Source organism: Ictidomys tridecemlineatus, chromosome 1, assembly GCF_052094955.1.
Source record: "Ictidomys tridecemlineatus isolate mIctTri1 chromosome 1, mIctTri1.hap1, whole genome shotgun sequence".
NCBI lineage: Eukaryota > Metazoa > Chordata > Mammalia > Rodentia > Sciuridae > Ictidomys > Ictidomys tridecemlineatus.
The window spans coordinates 183,928,394-183,937,133 of NC_135477.1; the positions used below are offsets into that span (position 1 = coordinate 183,928,394).

Consider the following 8,740-nt stretch of genomic DNA (forward strand, 5'->3'; position numbering starts at 1 on the left):
GTTTACTGTTGGTGTTGGAGGGAGGAAGGGAAAGGGGCATGGAGGACGAGGTAGAGCAAGCCAGACTGTGGCAGGAGAAGAGGGAGGCCACACAGGTGAGTGGGGATGACCTGAGGAGCCAGTGTCCTGAGGCCATGCTGTGGGAACCAGGACACCAGGGAGGGCTTGGTCAGAGAAACCTGCAGGGTGGAGTAGGCACTGTGGGAACCAAGAGGTGAATGGGCCAGTGGGTGGGATCCTTTATCCAAAGGAAGCTGGTTCTCTCCTGCAGCATTCAGAGCTGGCTCGCAGTGGGGGTTATCTGTGTGTATCTGAAGTCACAGTTTAGGTGGGAGGGTGGGAAGTGCCTGAGAAATTTCTAGTGGCCTCCAGTTGGGGAGGAATGTGAACTGAGTAGCCCCAGAGGCCCAAAGCAAAAGGCTGGTCTGGCTACAGCCAGCTGGCTTGTGACGCTTCAGACCTGGATAAAGGCTGGCAGTCAAGGGAAGGAGACAGCTCTTGCCAGGAAGGGTGGCAAGTGGGGCCAGGAGCGGGCAGGTGAAGGAGCTGGAGGGACACAGAAGAGCAGTGAGTGCATCAGGAGCCTCTGTACTGGGAAGTCACTGTGTTCCTTGACAGGGACTGCTGCTGGGTCTTGGAGACCACCTTTGCTGGCCTGGCAGGTAGGTGGGAAATGTTGCCTTTATCAATAGCAGTTCACGGCTGTCTGAGTGAGCCAGCTTGGTTTCATTTATTTATTTACTTATTTTGTGGTGCTAGTGATGGAACCCAGGGCCTTGCTCATTCTAGGCAAGTGCACTACCACTGGCTACACCCCAGCCTACGTGGGCTTTTTTAAAAATTGTGCATATTAGAGGCGTATAACATGATGTCTTGATAAGTTACTAGAAGTGAAGTCTATTAGCATTTTCATCATTTTTTATACTCGTCTAACCTCCTGTGGCAAGAACAGCTTAGTATATAATAGTGTGGTTATCAGTCATGCATGGGCTTTCTGAGATGGCACTAAACTGTCTTGGCATGGGTCCTGTAAGGCTCCTTGGGGGAGGAGCACCAGAGGACTGTGCATGCCCTGCAGTTTCTCCCTGCAAGATCATTTGCCAGACCAAGTGAAGCCAGAATCAGAGAGGCAGTCAGCATAGAGGTAAATCATCGTGTCAGATCGGATCAAGGAGGCCAATTTTGAGTGGGTCTGGGAAGTGGGAGACTGCCCACTGAGGGATTGAAATGTTAATTCCTTCAGAGCCCTTCCTCCACCCTTACGGAGAACCTGCCTCTGCTCCAACCTGTTGCCAAGGTAACCTGTTCCAGGAATTGCCCCTCCCTCCTGGTTGTTAATGTGTCCTGGGCTGCTCCATCCTGCCCTTCCCCCTTCAGCCCACCTGTGTCCCACCTTTGGCCCTCCCATCCAGCATTCCTGGGCCTAGTCACTTAAGCAGGAAGGAGAAAGATAAGGGGAAGAGAGCAGGAGAACAGAGGAAGCCTAGGACATATAAAAAGGGCAGAACACCTGGCTTCTGGGGATACCAGGATATTAGCTATAGCCCCCTTCTCCCTCTGAGAGGGAGTCTAGGTTTTACCCCTTTTTAGCTAAACCCTGCTTCATATGCTTGCCTGGGCTGCTTCTCTAATGTTCAGACTTCAACATTCGGGGGAAGCAGGACTCAGGTAGGGTGGAGCAAGGCCAGGAGGTCAGAGCTGATGGTGGAAGAGGACAAGCCACAACCAGCAGTCTCCCTCTAGTGCTGATAGGTGCTCACCAGGTGCATCTCATTACAAGCGCATGCCTCGTCCCCATTGCTGTGTCCTCCCACCAAAGGGCTGGCACTTCAGTCTCCCCTGCCTCAGCACAGACCTTGTACTTCACAGATCATGAGGGGCTTTTGCTCTGTGTGCCTCCCCAAAGACCTACAGCACGTCTCTGGTACAGCAGTTGGGAGGACATCTCCAGTGGATGTCCCCTGGCTTCTACTCTGTTTTTTTGTCACCTATCCAATGGGACAGTGTAGGTCCGAAGAGCGTCCATCAAGGGGTGTTTTCAGCCATTTCTGTCAGCGGTTCTCAATGGCCTTGTCCTCATAAAAAAGTTGCACCTCCTTCATCTGACAGGCCCACAAATTGCTCTGATGTCTGGTGGATCCATCTCACTAGGGGAGGTGGCTTCTCCCATGTCACTGTCACATGCTGCTGGCAGGGGGCAGCAGCCACCTTAAGTTGGGAGGATCTCAATGAATCTTTGGTGCAGGGGATGAGGCTTGTAGTGTTTGTCCTGCAGACACGGAGGTCCTCCCCGTGCACAATACAGAGAGGCCTGGGAGACTCATAGAGGCGGGGGATTGTGGGCACCAGTGTAGAGGCCTCATGTCCTCCCAGACCCTGTGCATGTCCAGGAGACCTTGGAGTCACTGGCCCTGTGAGAGAGAGCAGGCAGTGTCTTGGGGTACTTGGTCCTTTGAGACAGGATATTTGGGAGCTGCTGACTTGCAGTGTGCTCACAGGTCACCTCCTGCTGGTCTTCCCTCCTGTCCTGCCCCTCCCTTTCCTGCTTCCTTTCCTAATCCCCCACTGCAGCTGCTCTGGGTGGAGGGACCAACAAAATGGCATATGCAGTTAATTAAGGAATATTTACCCAGATGTTTCAGTGTGCAAAACGCCATGGTGGGAATTGATGAGGCTCTAAATCAGGACAGCTGGATTTGGAAGCAGGCAGGTGTAGCCCCTGGCTAACTCAGGTGATGTGTGGTCACTCTCGTTCCAGACACTCAGACACTGATTCGCAAGCTTAGGCATCAGAATTACTGAGCATGCTGTCCAAGAAAGATTGTCCTTGACTGGTCTTTGCCACAATGAGCTGTTTGCATGAGTCACGTGGCACTTCTGGCCTCGGTATTCCTGTCTGCCCAAGGTGGCTACACCTGGGGCCTCTCAGGATAACTAAGCATTAAATTATCCAGGTGGCAGGGTTGACAGGACTGGGGTCCCGCATGAGATTGCGGAGCAAGTCCAGGTTGGTGAGGGATGTTCGTTCCTGCAGGCAGCGCAGAGACAAGGGGTGACAGCTGTGCATTGCAGTTGAGGAACCGAGGCCTGGGCAGTGGCTTTTACCAGGCAGGTGGCTGGTGGTCAGCACAATGTGAGTAAAACAGTTGATGATTCCAGCTCGGTTGGGAGGTAGGGGTGCCAAGAAAGAGGAACTTCCAAGAACCAGGATCGGGTGGAAGAGCTAGTTCAGAGGGCCACACCTCCTTCCTCAGCCTCATGCTTCATCCCACCTTCTTCCAGGGTCAGCCACGGTCCTTTGCACTCTTCCTTTAAAAAATAATTCACTTTAAAAAATCAAACATTTACTTTTAAAAAAGGTAATAAGACTTAGTCTACCAGAAAACTACTACTCGGAAATGTTTCTCTTCCTCAAAGCAGGAACACCAAGAAAAATATTCAAATTTCACATCACCGATCAAAAGTGCTGACTTCTTAGATTGGAAAAACTTAAGCTCAGCAAAAACTAGCTTTGAACAAGACTGAGCTTTTGTATATTTGATGGTGCTGGGGATTGAACCCTGGGCCTCACATTCTACCATTGAGCCCACCCCCACCCCACCTAAGCCTGGAAGTCAGTAAGATACTAAGAATTCTGACTACGAAAGTGACACATAAGAAATCCAAAGAGAACAAAATAAACTTAATGAAAGAGGAAGACCCTGGGAGCCCCCTCTGTGGCCCTCCCCCATCAAGAGGAACCCACTGGGTTGGGTACAATCCCCTCCAGGCCTTCTGTTCTACATAGATGCAAAGCAGGTTGATCTGGCCCATCTTTCACCTGGGTTTTGGCGCTTGGTGTCACACTTACTATATACTTGATGCTTTACCATCTTAACACATGTCAGCTGCATGATAGTCTTATTAAATAACTTTTTAAAAAACATCAATATCCCTTTTAAAAAATCATTCACACAAGTATGTGCTTATAATTCTAAAAAATGGACAGAATCTTAAAACACATTTAAAAATAATTTCTATTTTTTCACCACATGGGATGATAGTTCATGCCTTTTTCATACAAAACAAATGCTCTGTCAAGCCTATCTAAAAGAAAAAAAAAGCCTGTGCTACACGTACACATTGTGATCAGATATAATAGGATGCTCTTAGTCTAGGATTTCAATTGGATAACAGTAGAAAATTGGACAAATAATATACCTAGTACCCCTAAAATCCATAAATTCAGATTTTAATCCATAAATTCAGATCAAAACACTGCCATTTTTTGCTACTTGTTTAGCAAATGTTAATGGCATTCAATGCTGAGTACTTCATACTGTGTATTCAGTGGATTGTGTGAACATAACATGCCCACCATAGAGTTACATTAAGACAAAAATGTTGGGGCTGGGGATGTGGCTCAAGCGGTAGCGCGCTCGCCTGGCATGCGTGCGGCCCGGGTTCGATTCTCAGCACCACATACCAACAAAGATGTTGTGTCTGCCGAGAACTAAAAAATAAATTTTTAAAAAAAGATAAAAATGTTTTACTTGAAAGGCAGGAGTTGTGTAGCATATAGGATATTTGTCCACTGCTTCAGCACATTGATTACAAAGTGACAAGATGCCTCTATCCATGCGGATTTTGCAAAACTGCTCTTGCAGAGGAGCTTGCTGCCCTGTGGTTCTCATCTGTCTGCAGTGAAGCGTGATTTGACCCATCTTGGGTTCTGCCTTTCTGAGAACTCACTAGATCTGCAGACCCCAACCTCCGATGATTTATAGTTGCTCCCAGATATTTGAATTATTTTTTCCAGTTCTTTCTTAATGTCCTCAAACTGAATCCCAAACATATAACTTCTTTAACCATAGGATTTTGAAAGGCAGTAAGTATAATGGATTCTTTCAGTTAGTGATGGTATTTTTTTTTCAGCCGTTTTAACCAGACTTTTCAATTGAATGGGTTAAATGAATATCATTTATATATATATTCCCTTCTCTTCTAACAAACATTTATGCCCTGGCCCCCAGTTTGCATGCTATTCCCAAGGGTCTTCAATGGGTTTTCGACCAGCGGCCCTCCTCCACAGTGAAGCACTTTATTCCATCGCCTTCACTGAAACATAAAAATCCAGCTCTTGGCGGCTGCTCCTTGACTGAATAGACTCACATCCCAGAAAGAGACCGTGCTTCATTCTCTGCCACGTCTGGATTTGTTGAATTTGTAAAATTCCTATCAGAATTCACACCAACTCACTTCCAGTGTTGTGGCCCAGAACAGAGCAGTAGTTAGGGCCAGCTAGCTCTCTGGGGCCGTGGACATGGTCTGGCCGGTTCTGAAACGACTTTAGCTAGTCTTGGCTACCCATGGTGGAGTTCCTCAGGCACCGGTGTCTGATTTATCTACAAGCTGTCCACTTCTCAAGAGTGCAGGAGTCTCCAATCCCCCATTTAAAGCAAAACAATTTCAATTTCCAGGTACTTTTGGGCTTTATACTGACCATTTGGGACAGCAGGATTTGTAGGTTAATGTGGCATTATTTTAAAAAAGATTTTTTTTTAAATCCGTCAATAGATCTGCAATTTGGGGACACTGCCTGAGTCTCCACCTGCCGAGGGCTCATACTGCTGTGGATCTCCTGCTTTCTGATGACCATAGCACTTCACCACACGCTCTCCTTCCCTAGTACACACAGAACCGCTCCTGTCCGTGCAGATGCTGGAACAACCACTTCTGAGGGAAACTGTCACACGTTTGCAATCATTTCATTTCTCCTTCAGATTCTTCGAGCTTACTGGTGTCTGCAGGTATACAGGCTTAAGTCTCTCAAAACTGGTCATTTTCTCTTGAAAACAGTTTTTTCCCACCTATTCCCTCCAAGAGAGGCGGTCCACCCCTAGGAGCGGGCGGAAGCGGCGGCGCCCGGGTGAAGAGCGTCGAGCCCGTCCCCGCGCGGGGATCGGAGGGTACGCAGCGGCCGCATCTGCCCCAGACCCGTGGCCGAGGGGACGTCCCCAGGGCAGCGGGCAGGGCGCGGCGGCTGTTTGCTCTTCACTTAGCGGTTCTGCGCTGACATGCAGAAGGGCTGAGGCTCTCGGCTCCCAACAGCAGGCTACCCAACTTGGCAGGGCTTCCCATTTAGGCCAGTGAAGCAGGATTTCTTTTCTTACTCTGGGGGTGGGGAAGGGACCGCGGCTTGCGCTTGCTGTACGCTGACCCCAAGCTCGCGGCCCGGGGGAATGGAGGTTGGGATTCCCTGCGGCTGCGCAGTTCCAGGGCTGCTACTGTTCCGTCAGGAGGTGCGGTGGTTCAAGGGTCCCCTCCCACCTCCTCCTGACCCAGCACTGCTGCCTTGGCGTCAGCCTCCCTCTCCTTTGGGATAGAGCGGTTACAATCCTTTCCCCCCCGCACCCCCCCCACCCCCCACCCGCGCCCCAGAGCGGGAGAGCGACCTTCCTTCAGTGGTCTCCTTCTCTTGATCCCTCGTCTACTTAGGGCAGGATTTAGGAGCCTCTGCTCACTAACCGCTCCTTCTCCCTCAGTAGTTGCATTTGGATCCAGCGGTAGGACTACTCTGGCTACCAAGTTGGAAGGGACTTGCCAGAAGCAGCATGAAGCCTGAGGAAGAAGGGGAGCTATGTTTTCATAGCAACAACAAAACAATTCAAGGTTTAAAAAATAAATCAGAATAAGGGCAACTTGGTATTTAGTTGACCTGCCACCTTGGGTTTACTTTTTATTTGTTTCTAAATTGGTTTTCTTAAAAATCTATTTTCAAGACACAGAATGTAACAGAGAAAAGGCAGACCCAGAAAGATGGACAAATTGATCTGGAAGCAAAACACGGAGGGAGAGGGGATGAGATAAAACGTTCTGCAGGTAGAAAAACCAAAGAATCGGAGAGAGCAGCCAGGTGCTAAGGCTTGTTGCGTGCTCAGGAGGCTGAGGAAGGAGGATTGGAAGTTCAAAACCAGCCTGGGTGACTTAGTGAGACCTTTTCTCAAAATAAAATGAAAACTCTGGGGGGTGTAGCTCAGTGGTAGAACAACCACGGCTTCAATCTCCAGTGCTGAGAAGGAAGACAGGGAGGAAAGAAAGAGGGAAGGAAGCTTCAAGATTATATGCCCTGGGCTGGAGGAAGGGGCTTCAGAGATGAGAAGAAGCCACCATAGGTGACTTCTAGTAGCACCAGTGGTGCTCAGAGGTGCTGGACTCTAGTTGAGCCCAGGGAGATTTATTGCCCTCCCTTATCACCTGCTTCAAGATTCCTAGTGGCGGGACTGTTCCTGGAGCCTCCTGAATTCTTCAGCTGTCTGCAAAGTTTTATGGCTGTGGTGTCTGGGAGATCACTGATAAGTCTTGTTTTGGATGTGACCCGCCTCTCTTGTCTCCAGGAGGGTTTGACATCCAATACTGTGACAAGAAAACAGACTCTGTGAGTAAACTCAGGAGAGGTGAAGGGAAAGGGGTTACCTCCCTAGAATATCTTCTTTTTCTTTTTTTTTTCCCCGTGGTGCTGGGGATTGGACCCCAGGCTTTGTGCCTGCAAGGAAGCACTCTACCAACTGAGCTATATCTCCAGCCCCCCTAGGATATCCTCTAACTTTTCCTTGGAAATAACCATTCTAGATGCCAGGATACACCTGAGGCCTTCACAACAGTTCTGCCCCATTAATTTTGGAAAGATCTGTGGGCCTGGCACTCAGCAGAAGCTAAACCAAGCTATTAGGTCCTTTTTTAGCATCTGGACGGCTATCTTAAGTGACATCTGCCATTTTAAGGAAAAGATTTCTCTTTCCCCGCCCAAGAAGGCATTTCTGAGGGTGCACATTAGGACTGCCTGGCTCTGATTCCTGAGCCTGCCCCATAAAAGTCCTGGAACCCAAGCCTGTTTTTCCTCTCTCTACTCTATAGAGAGATGGTCTTTGTTTGTCAGCTGTGACAAATAAACTCTTGTATATATGTATGTCTGGTCTCCATCATCTTTCATTTCTTGCTTGCCCATCTCTCCTTTCTTGATTTCCCTTCAGTCTTGGCTCTTCCCTAGAGATGTCTGCCCTCAGGGCAAAGGTGACCTGCCCCTAAGTCCTCAAAATGCGACCTGAGTCCCAGGAATGTCACCTGTGGGATAAGGGAAGTGTAGACCCTCAGCCCTCCCAGGACCCCCTGAATCAAGAGTGTGCCTCCCAGCTCTCAGGGGATCTGTGTGCATAGCAAATGGAGGAGAATGGGGAGAACCTCTACCTATCAAAGGCTAGAGGACTTTTTTTTTATCTTAAAAGTTGGCTGTGCAGTAGGAACCTTGGGAATTGGAGTCAGAGAGGCCCTGGGTAAATCCATGTTCTCTTCTCCTGAATAAATGATATAACCATTGTAATGACAGATTCCTGGGACCCTAATAGACCTCCAGGAGCTGAATCCGAGTCTTTATTGCGAGCTTGAGCCTGGACTCACAACCGTTCAGACACAGTGGTGGTCCCAGGGAGTGAGTCCTGGTCCTTTGTTCAGTGAGATTGTATAGGTTTTGGGGGGATACTCTATGCGTCACAACATCACACAGCAAATCATTCCACACCTCGGGAAAATCAAACAACAACTCTTAACATTGATTAGCACATTCACTAGCAGGAACAAGTTGGGTAAGGGTAATTGGTTAGTACAAGAAGGGAATTCCTTTGAACTGATTGGTTTAAGCCATGAGGGTTGTACGTGCCAAACTACATGGTTTTCCAGCATGTTATCAACCACCATAAACTAC

At 48.7% G+C, this 8,740-nt stretch overlaps 1 pseudogene; it reads right to left on the bottom strand.

The window, feature by feature from the left end:
- Positions 1-4,299: 4,299 nt before the first annotated feature.
- On the bottom strand, positions 4,300-5,480 carry LOC101964312 (E3 ubiquitin-protein ligase XIAP pseudogene; annotated as a pseudogene).
- Between the last annotated feature and the right edge of the window lie 3,260 nt (positions 5,481-8,740).